The 25,800-nt window shown below is 34.1% G+C and overlaps 1 pseudogene; it reads right to left on the bottom strand.

The window, feature by feature from the left end:
- LOC149545896 (ubiquitin C-terminal hydrolase 13-like) overlaps nucleotides 1-25,800 on the bottom strand; it is a 163,681-nt pseudogene that overhangs the window by 52,058 nt on the left and 85,823 nt on the right.

Genomic DNA, 25,800 nt, shown 5'->3' with positions numbered 1-25,800 from the left:
GGCAAACATGTTGCCCTATTCATATTGAACCACATCATTTGCTGTTATGGTATTCCTTCTTCCATTGTTACTGATAATGGAGGATAGTTTAAAAATAAGGACCTCAAACAGTTATGCAAGAAATTTTGCATCAAACAACATTGGTCTTTTATTTATTACCCTTAAGGGAATGGTCAAGCAGAGGCTTCCAATAAAACATTTTTGAAAATCTTACATCACACAGTTCATAAGTCTAGGAGAGATTGGCACCTACAGATAAATCCAACACTTTGGGCCTACAGAACTACCATTCATACTCCTAGAGAGGCCACACCCTTTTCTCTAGTCTAATATGGCTCTGAGGTTGTCCTCCCATTAGAAGTCAAGATCCCCTCCTTGTGAGTCTCCTTACATGGGTTGATAACTAATGAGGACCATAGAGCTATGCGAGTATAGGAATTAGAGACTCTTGATGAACATCGTAAGGATACTTTTGATCACATGAGAGCTTATCATAAGTGGATGTCTACTCAATATAAAAAGAAAGTTCACCCTTGTGAGTTTCAAGTAGGTGAACTCATGCTTAGAGAGAATCCAAAAAATCAGCAACATTGAAAGCAGAAAGGGAAATTTGAACCTAACTGGTTAGGTACTTACATTATCACAACAACATTCAGGTCTGGTGCTTATCGGTTGTCTACTCCTAAAGGGGAAGAGCTTGCAGAACCTATCAACATCCTACACTTGAAGAAGTTCTATGCTTAGAGGCTTGTTGCTCAGCTATCTTGTATATATCTATGATCCTAAAAAAAATCCTAAAAATCAGAACAATGCCCTGAAAAAAATGATCATCTTAGTGAAAACCTAGCAATAGGCACTTTGATGTATCACCAAAAAAATTCAAAAATAAAAAAATACAAATTTTTTTGAAAAAAGTCTTGAAAAATAATAATCTGTCAAGTGGTGAAAACCTAGAAACAGGCACTATTTGAAACCCTTGCACCTATGTCTATCAATCTCAATCACCTACTTTGCTACACATTTCATGGCTTGGAATTGTTTCTTGTCCTTGTCTCGGGGGCATAGCTACTTAGCCTATTGAGGTATTATTGTGCATTAGAGTTTCTTTGACAAATCACAAAATAGTGTTTCTCAAAACTTCCCCCACCTTGACATCAAGTGTTTTTTAACACTTTTTAGATATTTTACCTACGGTCTATGATGTCACAATATTTCTCAATATCAGAATCAAGTCTTGAAGAAATGGCCAAGTGACTTACACACACGCACTTTAACACTTAAAAAACTGAGCTATGCTGATCTTTATCTACTTTGTGTGCTGTCTATGATGATTTTTTTACTATATGTTCCATCCTTAATAGTCTTTCAAGGATGTCATTGACTAGAAGACTGGGGGCATGGGGCATGTTTTCTTGATTTCTACTTGTCGGTATACTTTGTTTGTCTATAGTGTTGTAAGAATTTATTCTTGACCTATTCAACATTTTGACTTACAAATGTATCATCCTTGACTATTTTGCAAGACCACACTTGGGGTTTATCCTGGCACTTATGCCTTGATACAGGTGTAATCTTGCTAAATTAAACTTTGGGAATCTAATCACGTAGTTGTCTTGACTTACATGTCTCTGATGTTTAGATTGGATTTCCACATACCTATCTGATATTGATCATATTCATATCCTCATAGTTATACTAGTGATGGTTGTATGATCTCATGATGTCCCTAATAAATGCTCAATGATGAAACTAAGAGTCTAAATGCTATGCACTTCTTGTTGGTAAACCACTTTTCATATTAGCTTGCATTTTAGGTTCATTTTCTAGCTTAGTCTTGCATTCTTGCATATGGGGAGAGCTCTCTCTTCATCTTTTTGCAAACATATCAGCTAACTCCTTTCATATTTTATTTTACTTTCTTCTTGTTCATGTCTTTTTACCTTCTTAATCTTTCGCTTCATCTCTTTTCTATCTTACCATCACATTATATAAAGTTTTGACCTCTTAAATAATTTTGATGTCCTGGATTCATTTTCGAGATCAAAATCCAAATTCGAGTTCATCTTGATGGTCAAAATTGTCTTTTAAAATTCTACTTTCTTTTGAGTAGTTAGCTGACCTTTTAAGGTCTAATCTTGAAATCATCACTGGGGCATCTTCATTTCTTCATGTCTTCATCATTTCCATACTTTATGCCTACTTCAATTCACTATTTCATGTCTAAAATCACCTTCCTACTCATTTTGACCTTATTTTTATGCTATATCCTTCAAGGTCAACTCTAGTCAAATTGGGGCATTTTATCAGTTTCTTATAGTCATTCTTGGGTTCTAATCATCTATCTGTCATCTTGGACATTTCTATATTCTAATTTTCTCATGTCTAGCCAGTTTCTGCATCCCCTAACCTTATTTCAATTTCAATCCCGAGGGGGCAAAAATACTCTATCACTGATTGCTACAGCTATCTATTTCTTAGGAGCATTTGTTTGATCTTCTCACTTGTTCTTGATCTATCTACTTTGCTAAGTGTTAGCATTCTTCTTGATTTCTAACATCAACTTTTCCTAGTGTTCTGTACTACCACTATCAGGTTGTACATTTAGGACTTGCTATCTTTTTCTACATTTTGTTCTTCAAAATTAGATATCTATATCTATCACTGCCTACTTAGCTTTCTATTTTCTTTGACATAATGTGTTCCCAGATCGATCATGCCTTAGTCAAAGAGGGGCAATTGCAACACCTAAAAATGGTCATCTAGACTATTAGCCCCCTTTTCAACATTTTGGCTAAATTAATTTAATCATTTACCTAGACCAAATTGCTAATAATCAATTTATTTGATTATAACCTATAGTTTGACTATGCTATCCTAAGTTCATTATTTTATTAAAAGAACATGTCCCCTTTTAATTAAATAAAAGACCCCATTCTTCTAACCTACTTAAAGTGCACACATAAAGTCCTTTTTCTATTTTGTAATTAAAAGAAAAGGCTTTGTGACTTTTGTCTTATATGACAAGTCAACTTATATTCTATTGGTTGACTTGTGTGTGCACATGGATCACTCCTCTTTTCAAATTCCACCGTTGATCATCCACCATCTTCATCTTGATCTCTACCATCTGTACGACTTTAAAAGGGAGAGAGCTTTCCCTCTCAAAGCATCCATCTTTTGAGTATTGTTATGCTACAAGTTTTCTAACAGGTTTCTTTGGAGCTTTGTGGAGAACTTCTATTTCTTGTCTACATTCTCTCATACCATAACATTTTAGCTTAGATTCATGTTGCATGGTAGTTTAGCTTCTATTTTGAAATAATCTATCTCACATAGCTTAATATTTGGATTGTAACACTCTCATACATGTTTTAGCATAGCTACATTTTGCATTCTCATCTTAGCTTAGTTTCCATACTTGCATTGCATTCTTGAGGAACTCCTTGAGACATTTGCATTCTTGTATCTTATCTTTGGAACCTCCCATTGCATGATTTACTAGAAAGAAGAGTATTCCTAAGGCTAAGCTAAGAGCCCTTGAATTTGAAATACACTCTCTTGCACTCCATGGATAGGGAGCTCTAAGCCGGGATCCAAGCATTCCAAACTCATGGAATCGTTTGGATAGAAGGGTTTAGAGTGGGACACTTTTGAGTGTACAATATTTATTATCACCTTCTAGCCTTTTAACTTCCACATACCTGTCAAAAGACGTATTGGCATCTTGATAACCTTTTACATCAAGTTGTTGATCGTAGAGTGACTTTCTATGTGGATTTGTAATCTACATTAATACATTCAATGTAATTCATATGATGACACTCAAATAGTTGTATTGTACCCTCTATAAAAATAACCTTCATTTTGTGCTCTAGTTTCTCATACAACACATGGTTTAGCTCCCACACATCATGTTACAAAAAAGAATCATATGTATCCCATCCAAAGATTTTTGTCAAATCTTTTGTTGGCACACTGGTGTTACTATTTTGGAGTTTGTAAAATACACTCTATAGAGCCAAAGGAATGTTATTTTAAGGCACAATATTTTTAGTAGTTGGCATATGATAGACTACCTTTCTAAAGTAAGGCTAGGATACAATGTTTGAAGAAGGGAATTCATGTAGCATGTTGCTCCTTGTTTCTTCAGTCCAACAAATCTAGTCTTTTTTATTGTAACTCCAATAATTAGGTTTTTTATATAGTAATTTATGCTTGTACTATAAGAGTTTCATTTATCAAATACTCTTTTACTAGGAAATGAAGATACAAAAGTGACATAAATGATTTGAAAGTCCAATCACTATCCCAAGGAGTGAAATTATGTTGAGTTCTTTTTTAAAAGTATGCTTTGGATTAATTTGATTGACAATAGCCTAGCTAAAATGACCATATCTAGTCCAACCAAAAGGTAAAGTGGAAGCATCCACCACGTCCAAGTTTATGGAAAACTGATGCAGGAGCATCCAGAGGTATAAGGGCAATCTTGTGTCACCCCAAAAAAAATGTACTTAGACTTAGTTTTTGTTTCATGTGTTTTCATTTTTGGATACCCATTTGGGTCAAATAAAAGTTCCAACTCTCACAGTTCCACTATCAGTGTTCTAGGATAGAGTATTTGAACACCTTGTGATACATGTAAATGTGAAAAAAATAAGAGTATGTAATTGAGCCATCATTTTGGTGAAATAAGAGGTGTAAATTGGTCAGATGGATGTAATTTTAATTTAGAGCATTCCAAAAAAAGAATTAGGTCAAAAGGCCCCGCGGTTTGAAAGTTATCACAATTTTTCGAGTTTTGGAGACCTCCTAAGAATGCTTCAAAGTTAGGTTAGGGGCATTAAATGACCTCAAAAAAGGTTGAAAAATGGGGGATAAGCAAATTTGGTCCATAGGGCTATAGAGCGCTTCTAGAGCTTTTCAGAAATATAAACGGTTTGTCAATCAGAGCTACGGTTCAAAAGTTATATCTCCCGAAAGTTTGGTTACCATTTCTGGATTCTTCTAGATTTGCATCAACTTCTAACACTGTTTTTGGAGCCTTCTATTTGGTCGGTGGATGCCTACTAGCACTTTCTAGAATGTATTCCTAGTCCTTAACCCTTCGGGGTCTATTTAAGGACATTTCTGGCATTGTAAAAGGCAGTTCGGAGTGGAGTTTGAGAGGAGGTACTAAAAGGAGAAATTATCTCCAAATTTATGTTATTGTAAGCCCTTAGGGCATGTTATGAAGTCTATTTTCTCTGTATTGAATGTACTAGCTTATTTTCACAGTTAATACAATTTCCCTTTTCTTGTTGTGTCCATTTTGTGCTTGGGTTGTGTCCCCATCAAGTGGTATTAGAGCAAGTTTTCCTAAGTGTGTAGACAGAGCACCGACTGTGAGGTAGTTTGCACCAGGACTGTGTGGTTGTGGGTTTGAGTTAAGAAGATGCCTCCACGAAGAGAGCTTGGTGGAAGGGCTAGAGCTATTAATCCTGAGGAGGTTAGAGCCCTCCAAAGGCAGGTACAAGCATTATAGGAGGAGCTCCGTAGAGGAACAAATGTTGCCGCAGGTGACGATAGTGAGGATGACAATGAAGAAGAAGAAATTGGACCAAAAGGGGAATTTGATGGGGAAGTTCTAAATCAGGTAGAGGAAAGGCTTTTTAGGGCCATTACTAAATTTGGGAAAAGACCTACAATTGATTTGGATGTATTTTCAGGAAATCTGAAACCAGATGAGTTGATCGACTGGATCAATGAACTGGAAGAATAATTTGAGTATGAGGATATCAGGGACCCAGATAGGGTTAAGTTTGCAAAGGCCAAACTGAAAGACCATGCCAAAATTTGGTGGCAAGAGGTTCAATTGGAAAGAAACAGAAGAGGAAAGGAGAAGATCACAAGGTGGGATCGCATGGTGGACAAATTGAAGAAGCAGTTCATTCCTGTGGACTACGAGCTTGATTTGTTTACGAAGATGCATTGGTTAAAGCAAGTAGGAAGATCAGTCCAAGAATATACAGAGGAGTTTTATTGACTTTTGATTAGAGCAGGGCATGCAGAAGAAAATAAGGAGAAGGTTGCTCGTTATATCAGTGGGTTGCAACCTAGCATCTAGGAGGAATTAAGTCTAGTAAGAATGACCAGCGTTGAAGAGTCATACTAGTTTTCCCTATGAGTTGAAGAGAAGTTGAATAAGAGTTTTGAAGGGAGACAAAGAGGGCCTGGTCAAGGAGGAAGGGGAAGCGGTAGGTCATTTGGAGGACGAAATGAAACCCAAAAGAAAAATGAAGATGTGGGTACTAGCAGGAACTAGAGGAATGAGGGTTTCAACCGCTCCCATGATCAAGACTTTGGAAATCAGAGAGGAAGAGGTAGAGGACATGGAAAAGGAAGAGGAGGCTTCTATGGTACCCATTTCCATTGTAATGAAGAAGGTCATCATGCCTTTGAATGCCCTCAACGACAAGGAAGGACAGATAGGAGAGCTAAGGGTCAAGCTAGGGTTGCTCATGTGGATGAGGATGAACAATCATCACATTTAGAGGATGCAGAAAGAGGAGAGACCTTGGTAAATGAAAGGGTCCTATTAAGTGGTGAGATTGAACTAGGACAAAGGAGGAGTTTTTTCCATACTAGATGCAAGTGTGAGGATAAATGTTGTGACATGATCATTGATGCTGGTAGCACTGATAACTTGGTATTAGAAGAGATGGTCTCTAAGCTGAAGCTCAAGAGGGAGAGACATCCTCAGCCTTATCGAATTGCTTGGGTGAAAGATGATCATAAGATCCTGGTAAGTGAACAATGTCTCATGAAATTCAAAATTGGGAGTTACCATGATGAAGTTCTTTGTGATGTTATTCCAATGGATGTTTTCCATCTATTGTTGGGTAGACCATGGCAGTTTGATAGACATGCAGTACATGATGGTCATGCAAACACATATTCTCTAACAAAGGATGGAGTTTTCCACAAACTAAAGCCCATGAAAAAGGAAGGTGAAAAGGTATGTAGCAGTGCTAGGATTTGTCTTGTTGATGGAAGGAAGTTTTTAGATGGAATGAAACATCAGCATATGTGCTATGCTTTGATTCCTAGGAAAGATAAAGAAGGTAGTAGTGAAATACCACTTGAAGTTTTTGATTTACTAGGTGAATTTGGAGATATTATCTCTGATAATGTTCTAGAAGGATTGCCACCAGTAAGGCAAATCAGTCATCAGATAGATCTAATTCTAGGAGCAAGTTTTCCTAACAAGGCTACTCACAAGATGACTCCTACTGAAACAGAGGAGCTAAATAGATAGGTTCAAGAGCTGTTGAGGAAGGGCTTGATTTGGGAGAGCCTAAGTCCATTTGCAGTACTTGCAGTACTCACACCAAAGAAGGATGGAGAGTGGAGGATGTGTACAGATTCTTAAGCTATAAATAATATAACCATCAAATACCAATTTCCTTTGCCAAGGATGGATGATCTTATGGACTGCTTGAGTGGAGCTCAATACTTCACAAAGATAGATCTCAAGAGTGGCTATCATCAGATACAGATACGAGAAGGAGATGAGTGGAAAACAACCTTCAAGACCAAGGACGGTCTTTATGAGTGGTTAGTCACGCCCTTTGGATTGAAAAACGCCCCAAGCACCTTCATGCGGCTTATGAATGAGGTAATTAAGAAGTTCTTGGGAAAATTTGTTATTCTCTATTTGGATGATATTTTAATTTTCAGCAAGACTTTGGAAGAACATTTATTGCATATTCGTAGTGTCCTTGAAAGGTTAAGGGAAGAGAAACTGTTAATTAATTTGAAGAAGTGTATCTTTGCAAAAAGGGAGTTAGTCTATTTGGGGTTTGTTATATCACCTGAAGGTCTCAAAATGGATCCAAAGAAGGTAAAAGCCATCTTGGAATGGCCAAATCCAACATCTTCTACTGAGGTAAGATCATTTCATGGTCTGGTTAGTTTTTACAGGAAGTTTATTAATAATTTTAGTGGCATATGTGCACCCCTAACTGACACAATAAGAGGGGATAGAAAAGAGTTCAAATGGACTACAGTAGCTACGAGAAGTTTTGAATTGCTGAAGAAGAAGGTGACAGAACAAACTGTGTTGGCACTTTTAGATTTTAGAAAGGTGTTCCAGGTGGATTGTGATGCTAGTGGCAGTGCTATTGGGGCTATATTGAGCCAAGAAGGTAAGCCTATTGCATATTTTAGTGAAAAATTGAATGATGCAAAGAAGAAGTATTTTGTTTATGATTAAGAGTTCTATGCAATAGTTCAGGCCTTAAAGAAATGGAGGCATTATTTGTTGCCAAAGGAGTTTGTTTTGTATATTGATCATCAGGAATTATAGTAGCTAAATAGCCAGGGTAAATTGAATTAGAGGCATATGAAGTAGGTAGAGTTCTTGTAGAGTTATACACTTGTGTTGAAGCATAGAAGTGGAAAATCTAATAGGGTTGCAGATGCACTAAGTAGGAGACAGTTGTTGCTTACAGTAATGCAGGTTGAAGTAGTTGGGTTTGATGAACTCAAGAATTTGTACCCTGAGGATCATGATTTTTCTGAAGCATGGAAAGCTTGTAAAGATACTATTGTTGTAGATAGAACCAAGTGGTTAGACTATTTGATTTAGGATGGTATGTTATTCAAGGGCAGCCAATTGTGCATTCCAAGGAGTACCATGAGGGAACATTTGATTAAAGAGAAACACAATAGAGGGATGGCAAGACATTTTGGTCGAGATAAGACCATTGCCATTCTTAGAGAACATTATTTTTGGCCTCAGATTTCACAGGATGTGAAGAAGTTTGTACAGAGTTGCCAGGTTTGTCAAGTTGCCAAGGGATTTAATCACAATATTGGACTATATCAGCCATTGCCTATTCCATCAAGGCCATGGGAGGACATAAGTATGGATTTTGTTCTTGGATTGCCAAGGACACAACGTGGTAATGACTCAGTATTTGTGGTGGTTGATAGGTTCTCCAAAATGGCACATTTCATTCCATGCCACAAGACTCATGATGCTGTCCATATTGTAGACTTGTTTTTTAGAGAGGTGGTAAGACTGCATGGTCTTTCAAGGAGTATAGTTTCTGACAGAGATACTAAATTTTTGGGGTATTTCTAGAGGAAATTATGGAAAAAGTTGAGAACAAACTTGAAATTCAGTTCCACACATCACCCACAGAATGACGGCCAAATAGAAGTGGTAAACAGAAGTCTTGGCAATTCGCTGAGATGTTTAGTAAGGGATAAGCCCAAGGGATGGGATTTGATTCTACCACAAGCAGAGTTTTCTTAGAATAACTCTATAAATAGGAGTACTGTAAAATCACCATTCCAAATTGTATATGGAAGTAGCCCAAGGACTGCACCAGAATTGAGGAAGATAGAGCAAGGGGAGAGGACAAGTGCTGAAGCAGAAGAATTAGCTGAACATATCAAGCATCTACATGAGGAGGTTCAGGGACACATTACCAAGATGAATCAAGAATATAAAGCTAGGGCTGATCAAAGGAGAAGACATAAGGAATTTCAAGTAGGGGATCTAGTCATGGTGCACTTACAAAAAGAAAGATTTCCAGCCAGTACTTACAACAAGCTGAAAATGAAGAAATTTGGCCCTTGCAAAATTCTGAAAAAACATGACTCAGGAAATGCATATGAGGTGGAGCTACCAGATGGTGTTCACATTTCTCCTATTTTCAACATTGCAGACTTAACAGAGTATCATGATGATGGTGCAGATGAGGAGGTGGTGTTAGAGCAATGTCCAATTCCTGCTTCTAAGAAGGAGGAGATAGAAGACATTCTAGATCATCGTGTGGGTAGAAGTACCAGAAATAGGTAGTATGAAGAGTATTTGGTCAAGTGGAAAGGACGACTAATAGAGGACTCAACCTAGATTTTAGCAACTAAGGTTTACCATTTGGGATCTCCTCTACCATTCATAAAGTGACAGGATCACTTTTCAATCTACCCTGGGTGTCTGATGCAGGAGCATCCAGAGGTATAAGGGCAATCCTATGTCAACCAAAAAAAAAAAGTACTTAGACTTAGTTCTGTTTTATGTGTTTTCATTTTTGGATACCCATTTGGGTCAAATAAAGGTTCCAACTCTCACAGTTCCACTATCAGTGTTCTAGGATAGAGTATTTGAACACCTTGGGATACGTGTAAATGCTAAAAAAAATATGAGTATGTAATTGAGCCATCATTTTGGTGAACTAGGAGGTGTAAATTGGCCAGATGGATGTAATTGTAATTTAGAGTATTCCATAAAAAGAATCAGGTCAAAAGGTCACATGGTTTGAAAGTTATCGCAGTTTTTTGGGTTTTGGAGACCTCCTAAGAATGCTTCAAAGTCAGGTTAGGGGCATTAAATGACCTCAAAAAGGGTCAAAAAATGGGGGACGAGTGAAGCTGGTCCCTGGGGCTATAGAGTGCTTCAAGAGCTTTTCGAAAATGTAAACGGTTCATCAATCGGAGCTACAGTTCAAAAGTTATATCTCCTGGAAGTTCGGTTACCATTTCTGGATTCTTCTAGATTTGCATTGACTTCTAACATAGTTTCTGGAGCCTTCTATCTGGTCGGTGGATGCCTACTAGCACTTTCTAGAATGTATTCCTAGTCCTTAACCCTCCGGGGTTTATTTAAGGACATTTCTGGCATTGTAAAAGGTAGTTCAGAGTGGAGTTTGAGAGGAGGTACTGAAAGGAGAAATTATCTCTAGATTTATGTTATTGTAAGCCCTTAGGGCATGTTATGAAGTCTATTTTCTCTGTACTGAATGTACTAGCTTATTTTCACAGTTAATGCAATTTCCCTTTTCCTGTTGTGTCCATTCTGTGCTTAGGTTATGTCCCCATCAAAAACCAATCTACATTATTTCCTATTGGGAATATAAGAATCTTCCATTTATATCCTCAAACTGTAAAAATTTCCCTCTTCCCGCTATTAAGTCCACAGCATTCAAAATACAATCTCTGTTGAAAAATTAGGTTGCTCTATACTAAATCATTTTGTTAGATCTAGATACATTGATCTACTTAAGCAAGTTAAATGAAATCCTGAAGATAACAAGACATTTTTCCACCTTTTTTTTTTACTTCAATTTTAAATAATTCCCATTGTGTATGATTTTAAGATGGCTCAGAGTTGCCAAAGTGTTTAACTATAATCCAAGCATGGTGTTTGGGATTAGAACTCCACTGTGAGGCCTCTAGGTTGAACCACTTCCACAATATTGGGAATTTCTCTTTGTTCCAATATATTCATGAGAACGTGCACTCCAATGATATTGTGATGTCTGAGATGGTGATGGAACATATTAGGTAAAACCTCATGGGTAAGGCTTTAGGTTAGTTATGCAAGGAACAAACTATATTCAAAGTTTATTCTTTACCCCATTATAATTGGAAGGTGTTGGAATCTACTGGAAGAACCAAGAAATGATATTGCCAATTGTGGTGATTCTTACAAGGTTAAGGGAAAACTTGATGCATAATAGAGAGTCTCTCAAGTAAGTTAATTCTTTTGAACAATGGAAGGAAATTCTATTCCCACCTTGCCCCTAGTTGGTAACTTTAATGAGGTTTAGTTACAAGTCACCTTGACTGATATTGGCTTTTGACCTACTGCTTTGTGTCTGCTTGTAGTCATGTTCTTTTGCTAGTTTTAATGATGAATGCTGGTCTATATCTCAGTTCTTGTGAGTCTTTCTTTTTTGATCTCTTTGGTGGTTTTTCTTTTTGTGGATCCTTCATTGATATTTTCTCATTGCTCAAGAATTTGATCTACAAGAACATAATGTAGGAAATTCAAAAAAACCTTCAAAATAGTGTCATGTGTTACCCCCTCAATCATTTATTGCTTTTTTCTAACTACACATGCTTACAACTTGTAAAAATCTTCATGGACATCTTAAATTATAATTTTGTTTCCCACACATCTAAATATGGCACTAGTTCATTATGTTCTCAATTATACTTTTAACATACTTAGGACAACTTGATTATTGTCAAGATGCATGACTATAGACAATAAATTTAAAGGAACCCTCTCTACACATTTACAAGGGAATATTGTACTATTATAATTGATAAGAGAGTTTTTCTCAGAGGCTCAAAAAGGGGATAAATGCCACACTTGTATTCTAGGTCTTGACCTTGCCATTTTTTCATATGTCATATCTACATTAAGGTTGCATATATTTTTTGTGGCCTTTGTTAATAGTGACTACTCTTAATGTTGTCAAATTTGTTAAAATGTCTTCTTTTTTATTTGTGAGCCCCCATTGGTGTTTGCATAATTTAGGTAGCTCCTATAAATGTCCTTTCATTGTTGGGTTTCCTGCAAGCTCTCTATATGATCATTTAATTTAGAGATGTGGGTTTTATTTGATGTCTAGAAAACAACTTTAAAAAGGGACACAAATTTATTCCTCATCTTCTAACAACTATGTATAGAGAGTCAATCCATCACTGGTAGTTGGAGGTGGAGCAGAATCACAGGGGAGAGAAACGGTTGGAGATTTCCCCATTATATATAAGGGCCTCTACATATTTGACTTTTTAAATCCTTGATACAATCGACTAGCAACTACAAAACACTCATTGGTACTACCTTATTATATAGATAGGGATGGTCCTATATATCTTAGTTGGATCATATTATGTACTATAAGATTGGTTGGAGATCTAGTTAGGTACTAGCAGCAAGTGGCTACCCATCCCACCCATTCCCATATCCATCTTTATAGTGATAGACTCTATATTGATAAAGGATAATATGGATTGCTTGCTACAATTCATGAAGAATTCATGTATTCTAGGTTCAATAAAACCCAAAGTGTGGAGGAAAGCATCTAGAATAGGAAAACATGACATTTATAATAGTGGGCATGATGGGCATGAACAAGCCTAGTCCTAGTTATTATTTATGATCATAGTATAGTTTGCTAATGCACAATATAGTAAGGTATAGTTAGTGAAAATGTAAAATTCATATGGAATGCAAATAGTAGTAATTTTTTTACAAAAGATTATGCTAATAGATTTCAATTATCTTCCCATCCAGGCTTGAAAACTAGATAATATGTTCATAGACCTATACATCAGGGGAAAATAGAAGCCTCCAGTTGCTACTATAATAACATTTATGCTGAAATTTTCAATATCCATCCTAAAAAAACCTACCTTCCTATTTCATAGTTGTCATTGGTAATTGAGTAAGAAGAACTAGGAGTTTATGGTACTAAACTTTCAAGATTACCATAGTGTCCAAAGAAAACAATATACTGAGTGATAGACAGATGCATTCAACACATATCACTATTTTGTGCTATGACAAGCAATGACTTCTTTCCCTCACCACAACAGGCTGCATATGCATTGAAATGTGGTAATGGGAATGAGTATTGCAATTAACCAACCAAGATAAGTCAAAAGAATTTGCATTGAAATGATTTTCTGATATTAAATTGTTACTGTGAGATTGATTAATAGAAATCAAAAGAGATTAATAAGATAAGAAACTGAATGAGAACCAACTTTCACTGTTCTACCCTTACTAAGTTGTCCTCAAATATGTAAGTCTCTTGTGTTGTTACACCCTTGTCCTCTTAGTGTTCTTGTCACTCCTGCTTTGGTAAGGTCTCTCCAATCTATGATCAGGCTTTAGGATGTGTTATTCAAGAAGAAAATGAAATCCTCTTGTCCTTCTCCAATGCATCCAATCCTCTCCTTTGATTTAATTCCATCCACCTCCTAATCTGTTATGATTAAGGAAATCTTTATCAGGGTACTTTTGTGAAGTTTTATTTTAAACCTCTCAAAGGAACCACAAATGTGGTTGCATATTCCTCTATAGAAAAGTGTCATGGATAATCATAAAGAAGTTAAAGACATCTTAATAAAAGGAATCAAAATTAAGCTAAACACTTTTCTATAGAGGAATCAAAATTCCAATCAAATCTTGTAGAAATTTTCTACAAATGTGGTTGCATATTCCTCTATAGAAATGTTTTTAACTTAAATAAAAATAGAAATCTTGCAGAAGTAGTTGGGGACAATGATGAACATGGAAGAGATTCTATGAATGGTGAATAAATCCTTCTTCAAGGTGATGAAGAGTCCTAGATTTCACCACCCAACAACTTAGAAACCAATGGGTCTAAGTATGATGATAATTCCTCAAAGAGTACCATCTGCCAAGACTAGGAAGATCCCGTGGGTATCTTTAATGACTAGGAATCTCATCTAAGTGTAGCTAACATGATTAGGTTTAGTGGAGGGGAGTTGGAAGTTTCCTCAAGATATACATTAAATGCAAATATACCTTTTACTTCTCCATCCTTCATTGTTAACAGCTAGGAAGATCCTCCAACAGTTCCACATTTTGGAACTGATGGAAAATTTGAAGTTCCTTACATGGGGAATAATTAGATTTGTACAAGCAATAATCAAATTCCCTTCTCAAAGAGAAAAAATCACAAGCTAGAGGACTCACTGACATCTATAAAGGCTAACTCTAAAATCCTAAGCACTACACAAATAATTGTTTCAAAAATAGGGAATAACTATTTGAATGCTACTAAAAAACATCAAACTAGAGAGTTGCAATAGGGAAATAGGCAGAAACCGATTCATGTAACAATAGATAAGGCAAGGCTGGAAGCTATAATGAATTATCTACTTTATTTTCATTTATGAAGACATAACAAAGAAGTCACACTTTGAGGGGTATGAAATTTTATTTATTATAAATAGCTTAAGTAATTTTCTATAGTTTTGATTGACAATTGATCACATGTCTACCAATTTTGTAGCTCAAAAAATGATAAAGTTTTCTAATATTACTTCTTGTCACTATTGCAAACAAAAATCCAAGAATGAGACTTCAACTTATGATATGGAAAACTTATTGTTTCATGTGATGCCCCTGCATTATTCAATTGTAACTCTATAAAGCTTTATATGAATTACCCACCAATACATGTAACTCCCTTTTACAAATCATCTGTGTGTTCAACATGCTTTTATATTTCTTATTTTGGGAGATCCAACTTCCAAAGGCCATATCTTTCAAACCAAGGGTTTGATTGATGACCCTTTTGAATCTTCAAACATGCTCTATCAAACTATAACTAGCTATGCAAGTATTAGACACTTTCAGACAGTTTCAAAGCCTCTAAGGCCTTCAAAATTGAGTTTGAACCTTTTCTTCACAACATTTTCAAGTTTAATCACTACATAATATGACATGACTATGGTAAATAGAATAAAATTGATTGTATTAGAAGGAAATTAAATTCAACCCAAGTTATTAAAAAAAAGAAGTAACTAAATTTTTTACATGAACCAGTCTTGTTAATATGCATGCTAAATGTGGGAACTTAGTTGATGCATGCCAAGTGATTGAAAAAATGCTGGAGTGAAGCATTATGTTATGGACTACAATACCTATAAGATATAATTAGAATGAGTATTGGGAATACATTCTCAAACTTGTGGGTTCAATCCATGATTTTCATGTGAAAAGTGCCCTCGATTACATGTACAGGAAATGTGATCTATTAGTGGATGCACACAAATTTTTTGAAAAAAGTTTAGAGCCAAATTTTGTGTCATGGACTGCAATGATAACAAGTTATGTTTGAAATAATAGACAATAATAGATAATAATTGAGAAATAAATGGACACATTTTTTAAAATATTGAACCTAATCAACTCCTCATTTTCCATTGATTTGACCCTCTCTATGCTATTGTATTGAGGCATTGTTGTTATCGTCACCATTGAAAAATAATGTCACTAATACACTTTCCTTTGGATGCCAATTTTCATTTACTATCTTATAAACTATTTTGATAGTGTACTAATTTCTAGTGTAATAGAAATTAGCATCACTATTTATAAAGTCTATAAAGTCAGATCAGAAATAGCATTCATCACTCAAAGCGATGGGATGATAATATAGCATACTCTCCATTGTCAAATCAAAGAAGGCTAATATCATTTAGCAAAAACATATATTGAACTTCAAGATCATCCTTGCATAATCGTTACCAGTCATATTAGATACAATACTGATCAATATCTAGTCTTTATACTTTTTGTTGAATAATACACACACAAACACATATCTTGTTACTTGCATAACTTAAACATTCATAAGTGGTATGATAGATCATAATTCATAGTAATAATTGAGACTTGAAGGAAAGAAGTTTGTTGCAATTGATTTTGCAATGTAATTTTTTAGATTTCATAATTTATCATAAAAAGGGACATTACAAGTGGTAGTAGAGCATTACATTTTGTGGTTATATTGCATTATTCCTAAAACTAGTCATTACAATTTGTTAAATGGTTTACTTCTCTACCAGTTTTATGCTCCATTGTTGACACTGTGTGTTCTCTTGAAGTGTAGAAATTTGTAGTTATTGGTAAAGAACCTGACATTTACATACTTCTACCAAGCACAAACAATGTTGAAATTTTTATGGTAAATAGATTGTTATTTCTTGTATGTCATGAGTTTCATGCTAGAAAGAAGCTTGGGAGTCTTCCTTATGTGTATGTAGATGCATTGGCCACACCATGTTTAGAATTATTTAGTCTTTTTCGAGGAAATGGTTGACACACTGTTCAAATCTCTAGAAGGGAAGGACCTAATGTTGAATTGCTATTGCTTGTGAAACATAATCTGTCTTCAATTTTAGAAAGAATTGCAAAGTATGTGTAACACTTCTTAATGTTTGTGTGTATAAGAACATGTAGGTCCATTTGTGCCATCTGGAATGATTTGAAAAATACACACTATTTCATCTAGTCTTTCTTAAGTAACAAATCAACTTACAATGAAGCTATTCCAATTGTAGCTGTATATCACATCTTGAGAAGAAGCTGACATCTAGTTCACCAGACCTTGGAGATTGTCTTCTCCCCCACCTTCTAACTTCTTGCTAAAATAATTGTTTTTCTATTAGTGTTATTCAAAAGAGGCTGAATTTTCTACAAGGGGGTTAATCTAGAGTCTATATAATTTATTTAATAATATTGTAGTTGACCTATTATGTTTTGTTTTCTTTTGGTATTGATGTAATTTATTTATTTTGGTTGTTAATGGTTATATTATCCATAACTAATTTATTTTCATTTAACACACAAAGTCATGTTAGAGAAGGTATGGTGATTTTGAGCCTTGCTGTACTAAACAATTTTAAGGTTATTACCTATATGAAAACATATCTACTTCTATGCTATTTATTGTGCTCATTGTAACTATTGTTATTAATAATATTTTTTTAATCTTGTAGTGTAAAGTTAGTGGTTAACACTTTCACCTCATAACCAATTTGGGTTTTAGCTTTATGCTAATCACACTTGAAAACCAAGTTTTAGTTTGATTTGCTTTGCATTTATTTTTTTGAATGGGCAAAGTCTGGCTGATTTAATGGAGAATGACACATTGAAGGAGACATTTTTAGTTGATATGTCATACACATCAGTTTTCACTTTGAAAGATCACATTTTTTGTTTTATAAAAATAGGATATAGGATCTAACTATGTGTGTTCCATGTTCTTGCAGTTCAGTGCAGCAAAAATCTTGCAACCAACACATATATTTGGGAGAACTCATTTGTGATTGTTATTTATATTGTTGGTTTGGTATTATTTTCTCATCTAATTGGAAATATGTAGGTAAAACTTTTTTCACCATATTTGATATAAGGTTTTGATCTATGCAGGCTTACATGTTTGAACAAATAAAGAAGTTTTCACCAAATAAGATTCTCAAGGAAGATTTTTTTAATATATGCAAATAAATTATTCATGATCACCATCAACTCTTTAAATCATACTTAAATATACTTGTGATGGATGCTAAGAACTTACCATAAAATTATGTTGAACATTTAATTCACAATAGCTACAACACCAAGATTGTTGTAAAAAGTTCATAGTGGAACACATGGTGAAGATAAAGCTAAAAGGAAGGTCAACATCAAGAATGCTCAAGAAATTAAAAAATTATAGTATATGGGCATACATCCTATGATCTTTTGATAAAGAAACATCAAGAAAAGAAACAATTACATAGTGATAGGGTTCTAGATATACCTTTCTTAAAAATTTTCCTAATGGTTCCATCTCTATGTAATCAGCAAGAGGGTTTGTCTCTCTACATTTCTCGACCCACTCCACCAACATTAGCATGAACTGAACAAAAAATGATGCAAACATACTAGATCTAATAAAAAAAATCATAGTCTTATAATGCATCAACCAAACTCAAAATTGAAAGAGAAGCATACACACTTCAAAAATATAGAATAACATATCGTAGCATACTTCGTAGGAGTTGAAACAAATGTTCATTGATATAATGAGTAGTTTTAGGGCCTCTATGGCTATTGTATATAATGGAACAAATGTGCTATGGGGACCTGACTCTGTTGAGTTGAATGGACCAGACTCCAACTGACTCTGATCCTCTAACAATTAATGTTCTTGAACAACAACCATTGAAAATTCCCCGGCTTCATGCTGACCAATTTCTTTATACCATAGAAGTCCATCTTGATGCCCATTATTGTCTCCAGGTGTATGAACATGGTGCTAGGCAAAAAATCACTACTAAGACATAGTAGTCAGCTTCATCAATCTAGATGACATCCCTCATCTCATCCAAGTAAGCAAAAAAATTGCTTGCATCCCACAAGAAAAACCTCCTTCCCCCATCCTCAAAAATTAAAATTTCCTAGAAATAGTGTTAGCCTTTCTACTTAGTTTGATCCAACCACAAGTTTTGGAATATGAAATATTTCTAAAGTGAAAGAAGGCAATAGCTTAATCAGATTGAACACACACATGTGAGGCACTATTGTTGTACCAAAATTGGAAATTTTTGTAAGGCCAAGCATTGATGATTTTCAATATTATGGTTTCTGATGTTAAGAAGGGAGTTTATATTTTCTTTGAAAAAATTTAAATTGAGAAATATCTCATAAGAAAGCATTTTTGCTATGTTAGTTGTATGCCAAGAAATGTAGCTATACTAGAGGTTTATTATAATGGAGGGAAATGAAAAAGAAAAAGCCAAAAAACATAGGTATAGAATGGTTATGATCTTTCTTTTCCCAAATACAATACAATTTTCTTAAAAGAGGGAATCATAGTGATCTTAGGATCTTTTCTACTATCTAATTTATTTATTATTCTTTTACAAGTTGCTTCAAACCCTGCAATATCATCTTCTCTTTGTTAGAAGTTTAATGTTTTTGTTTTGATATGGAAGCATGATTTTCATTATGATACATCTAATTGAATTATGTTACTCATCTAAATACTTTAATATGATTTTTTCTACAGGCCTACTTACAGTCTCTAACAATTAGGCTTGAAGAGTGGAGAGTCAAAAGAAGGGATCTAGAGGAATGGATGAGACACTGTCAACTATCTCAAGATCTCCATGAATGTGTTTGCCACTAAGTTTAGTACAAATGGGTTGCTACTCAAGTGGTAGATGAAGAGTCACTTTTGTGTGGCTTATCTACAAACATTCATTGTGATATACAATGTCACTTGTGTTTGAACCTCATACGATGGGTATGTTTTGAAAAGTGGGTTAATTTTGTGCCATCTAATTTTTTTCTTACAAGAGTTCAAATTATGTGTATGCTATTAGTAATAAATGTAAGATTATAAGAAGTATTTCATTTGAAGAAAACCTTAATGATGGAGAGATGTCATCTTAGGAAATGCAATGACTGGAAGAATCTACAATAATCAATACTTTTATAGAAAATATTGCTTTCATAACTGAAGCCAAAATACCATGGCCCTTCCAGACAACCTCTCTATCTATGACAAAATGATAGTTTTGGAACTTAAAATAGGTGTAGAATTTTTTTGGATTCCTAAACATTGTTCTACCACATAAAAGAATAAGATAACATTTCACGGAATAAGAATTTTACAGCATATAGAGGACATGTGTACCCTTATTAAGTAATGACATTATTCAACCATATATAATGTGAATGACCAACTCCCCAAACTAGTCAGTTGCAAGCATCTCGTGGCCTCTAATAAATGAGAGCATTGAAAAATGGCTAACACTCACTAAAGCATGAAGAATATGGAATTTTTTCATATGCTATTTTTGCAACCATCCTAGTAAATTTACATGAAAAATATGAAAATAAAGACAACATTTTAGCTAGTGATATAATGCCTTAAGAAATTTCATCACAGGGGTCATAATGGTTATGAGGTTTGTAAAGGTTGGGGTTTTGAAAGTAATTTAAAGCTATTGAGAACATGGAATATGAGTGTCTCAAGGATGAACTTATTATTGGTGGCCTATATGTCAAATATAGTTGTTACTAAAGTTCAATAGCTTCAATAGTTGAGATACCATTTGAAAATCAATCAGGAAAACATAATTATTCATTCTGTGAAAATGAAAGCTTTAGCAAGCATCTAGGAAGAATGGGAGTAGATAAGTTAAAATGAGTATATTGGAGCAATTGTCTCCATAAGTGAGAAGAAGTTTGGAACCATCTTGGAAAAAAATTATGTTGTTGTTAATGAATTTCTTTTACCATTTCTTGCTTTAGCTCAAAGGCATATAAGGTTACTCAATTGGAGCCAACTTGCTGCCACCTAAATTCGCTTTGGTAATTGGGTATAATCTATATGAGTTAGGTGATATATATGATGAACATTTTCAATCACCATCGCTTGTTTGGGATGAGTTCATTGCTTGGTCAAAGTCATCCAATAACTTTTCTAACAAGCTAAGAGACAAAATACTAGTAGCTCATGACAATCGCTCAACTAAATGCTATAGAGGAATGTGCATCTACAACTAATACATGTAAATTATTACAAAATACTGTGACAACCATTTGAGTGTCAAACTAATAGTCAATTCTACCATCTAATTTTGAAGTCCTTTAATTTTACAATATAATAAATTAAATGAGTTAAGTTCATACACTTGTAATGAAATTGTATTATATCTTAGGTTATGGTACTATTATTTTATATGATGCTTCTTTGAAATTTGTAAGTTCCATTCAATTTTATTTATTTCTACCATATAGATTTGTCAAAGGATAAAAAAAATTTAGTATCTAATGCTTTATCAAGAAAAGAAGCTTTTTGTTCACTATCCACCATAAACAATGATTGGAAGACCCACCTCCTAGTTGAATGCTCAAAAAATACTCACACTAGCAACCTACTTGACTTATCACCTTAGCAACTCAACAAGATTTAGATGTGTCAAACTGTATTGGAGTTCTAATGATTGATATCAAGTACTGGTATGGTAGTGCCCAAAGTATCCACTTCATCAAGTGGAACATAAAAGTGTAGATTCTTTAAGTGGGACCTAATAGAATAGTTTCTCTTCTTTAAGTGGAACCAAATCAATGTGTTCTTTAAGCAAGATCTAAAAGACCAAATTTTATTTATTTAAAAAACCTGAAAGAATCAAACTTTTCTTCATTATGTATAACCTAAAAGAATAGTTATTAAGTGGAAAATGGGAGAACTTTGAGTGGAACCTAAATAAACCCATTATGATGGATTCAAGTGGATAATCAATTAGTATTTTTGAGGTTCTCTTTAGGATATTTTTCTACAACATGAAAGAAAAAGATGCAAAACAATATAAATAGTCATAAAATCTAAGTTTTCTAAGAAGCCAATTAAATCATAACATCTTTGGTTAAATATTTAATAAACTATCTTGTTGGAAGCTACCAAAACTATGTATAGGTTGGTTGTGCCTCCATACAACTATCCTAAGGACAAATGTTGTCTCAACTTGTTTATCTCATTCATATGGTTATCATTATGTACCTCAATATCTAGCATAATTAAGTTTGAGACATATAATATAATTGGTCACTAAATTTGCCATCTTTCTTACTTGTTACAACACATCTAGATGCCCATATGGTGAAAGTTTTCATTTTTTGCACTATGTGCTAGGAGGAATCAATGCTCTTGGTCTAGCTCCTATACAAACTATACCTAACAATGTGATGCCACCACTAAGCAAACAACTTGGACCATCTGGAGATCCCATTGTGACTCTTAATGGTTATAAAACTTGACTGTGCAACCGTTTCAACACTCCTGAAGGTTGCCACTTTGGAGACAAATGTCACTTTTCTTATGGAGAAAGTGACTTGCGACCCTCAAATAATCTTTGTCATCTGAACAGGTCCATGAAAAATGAAGTTCCCATGCAAAGTGTTCCTGTAATGTATAACAGTGGTCTTCCACCAACATATCCCAACTCAGTAGGCTATGCAGATGCAATAGGATATACAAATTCAGCTACCTATCCTCCCAACACTTTCTCCAACAATACATAGACTTATGGAGAGCCTAATCCACTAGATATGGCGACTAATATGGCTTTTGTGCCAAATTATAATTTGATCATCATTTCCCTTGGATATCTAGTTGTGTTGGTAAGGTGAGGTTCATCTGATTGTAACATTTGCAAATCATTACCATCTTTGGAACTTATTATAATGTTTCATGTATTGGAGATTTATAATTAAAAAAAAAGTGATATTTGAGTTGGTTATTATACTTATGGCTATAGAAGAACAAATGGGAATTTTTCTTGTTTCTATTTATAGAAATTTCTATAATGCTAACTAGTGGCATTATTGCTTTTAGGATATGTCTTCTTCACTACCAAATAAAATCAAGACTGATTCACTAATTTGCTTTTATTGTTGATCAAGTTTAAGTTTTAGATTATTTGTAATTATAATATTTATTTGGAAACACAAGACTAGCAATGGATCAAAGTTCTCCTTCCTCCTTTAGGCCATGGATGAATCATTTAGTAGCTTAACATCCTAACACATTAGCATTTCTAATCATGGACTTTCTCCTTGTGTTTGGTGTTGCAATGTTGACTAGCATACAAGAATCACAAGTAAGTAGTTAGTAATAGAAGAAATACATTAAATAAATTAAATTTGTAAAATCTAAATTGAGGTGATTTGATCATATTAACTTGCTGAAATTGAGCAACCACGTCTCTTGTACTAGAAATATTAATCAATAGTTTGAAGTCTCTTGAACATTATCCTTCTACAGATATTGAAAATTGATAAACAAGATTTTCTCTTTTATTTAGCATTAGGTTGGAGTTAACTCTAAGGTCAACTAATTGAGATTCACATTTTAGTGTTCACCTATGAGAGGATCCCATTATGAAAAGGGGCAATCTCTATAAACCAAAGGACAACTTGTATCATGACACATGAAAAATTTAAGCCATGCAAGTTCCATCTAGAAGATAATCATAGGACTACAAAATTAAGAAAAAAGTTGTAGCTTTCTTGAGAAAAAGAAAAAACAGAGTATGAATATATACAAAAGGAACATTCATACTATAGAATTGAAAGTAAATAATCATAGACATGAATACACACACACACACAAACACACACACAAATGCATATATATACATATACATATAGATGTATATGTATATACATATATATACATACATATATATATATATACATACACACACACACACACACACACACACACACACACACATATATAGACACACACATATATACATATATATACATATATATACATATATATACATATATTTATATATATATATATGTATATATATATAATATACATATGTATATATACATATACATATATATATATATATATATCTATATATATACATATACATATATGCGTATACATACATATATATATATGTATGCATGCATGCATGTATGTATGTATGTATATATATGTATATACATATACATCTATATGTATTTATGTATATATATGAATATATATAGCATGCAAAGCCGACATGAATATAAATAGCAAGCACATGAATACTATAGAATTGAAAGTAGAATAATATCAGACATGAATATATATAGCATGTACATGAATGCTAGAGAATTGAAATTTAAATATGTAGATAGAATAAGAGTTTGTGTTTGATATGTAGACTAAGTCATACAACCTTTAGAACAGATCATGTTCAAGTAAGGCAGGTGAAAGAAACTAAGAGGCTTGTCAAGTGTTTTCTAAACTATCTAAGACATGATAAAACTGAAGTAGGGGTTCTATTTGGTATGTTATATATCTTCTTGGTCAGAACTCACATCAACTACACGTTCTCAAAGGATTTTACATGATTGAGGTTTGCTCATTATTCCTTTTTTCTCATTGTATTTGGTTGATTTTAAACAAATATGTAATAGATGATTGTACAACTATTTTCTTTACTAATTTTATTTTTTGTAAATGGAACTATAGCCCCAAAAGCACATGGCCATGCTTTTTAAAAAAAAATTTAATAATGCATTTTTGTAGTAGTAGTAGTAGTGGCTAGTCCGTTATAGCCTTGTATAGTTGAATTAAATGTGATTTGTAGAGACTTTGAAATACTATGGTTATGCTTGTGTAGAGTATTACTCTCAAAAATCTATGAGACAGACTCAAGGGTATAGTATTATGTTAATTTTGAATATATTCATGCCACATTTCTTTTGAGAAAAATGAGTGTTGTGTACATATTTCCTAGATAACATCACTGATATGTGTTGGTCTTAGATCAGTTTTGACAATTGAGTGTCAACACACTTAAACCAATTTCTAAGTTGATGCCGAGCTACAATATGTGCTAAGCCAGAGATTCAATAAGTGCCCAGTGAACTTCAGGTGTCGAGCAAGTTTCAAGTGCCAAGTCACTATAGATGTCGAGTCACTAGAGGGGCTGAGAAAAGTATAGATGTTGAGCAAGACAGAATTACTATAGGAGTCAAACAAGATAGAAATCATATATGTGTCAAGCATTAGCAATTAGTAAGTGTTGAGTAACACAGAATAAACATATGAGTTTGTGCCTTCACAAACTCAGATGTAAACCATTTTTGAAGCTAACTTAAGATGAATCTCAAAGGATCTAAAAGATAAGATCAAATTTCTTACATTCCCTATGTAATCAACATGCAACCAATTAGAAAAATGGAGAAAGCATGCAACCAATAGGAAAAGTGTAAAGATTTGAGTGGTAAAAGAAGGATGAATATTGATTGTATATTCATACCTAACCCCAAGTCTTCAAAGCCTTTAACAAGAGGTTGATACCTCATAATTCAATGAGGAGTGAGAGTTATATGGGAGAATTCTAGAAAAGTTCAAAGGGGTGCAAAGACTTAGAGGAATAGTAGCACTACAAAATCAAGTTGTTTAGAATAGAGTATCAGCAATACGAGCAGAGAGTTATCAAATTTGGAAGGATCAAATCAGATTAAGTAGAATAAGGATCTAGAATCAACAATTAAAGATTGTAAGTCATCAGATCAGCACATTCTAATACCTTCTAGCCATTGTATTACAAATGAAAATCCTATGATGATAGGTTGGTTTAACAACCATGTTGTAAACCTTTAACAAGGTGATAAATCCTTTAATAGGGTAACATTCCAAGTGAATGTTTGTAAATCTTTTAACCAGGTCACTTTTAACAGGGTGTAAAGGTTTTAACAGGGTAGGCCTTTCACAGGGAAGACCATTGGAAGTGGTCAAACTTTGTAACCTTAATTAGTTACATATTGTTGCAATGATAATTTGTGGGTGTCATCCCCACCCCAGTTTTACCTTCTCATTTTGGAGGGTTTCTAGGTCACCAAATCTTGTGTTATCTATTTCCATGCATGTCTTTACTTTTATGTTTATTAGAGATGTTAAATGCATGTGA

This window comes from Cupressus sempervirens, chromosome 7 (genome assembly GCF_028749045.1).
Source record: "Cupressus sempervirens isolate cs-2001-9-10 chromosome 7, ASM2874904v1, whole genome shotgun sequence".
Lineage (NCBI taxonomy): Eukaryota > Viridiplantae > Streptophyta > Pinopsida > Cupressales > Cupressaceae > Cupressus > Cupressus sempervirens.
Note: the sequence above shows the minus strand (reverse complement) of the source record. Positions and strands in the feature narration are given on the sequence as shown.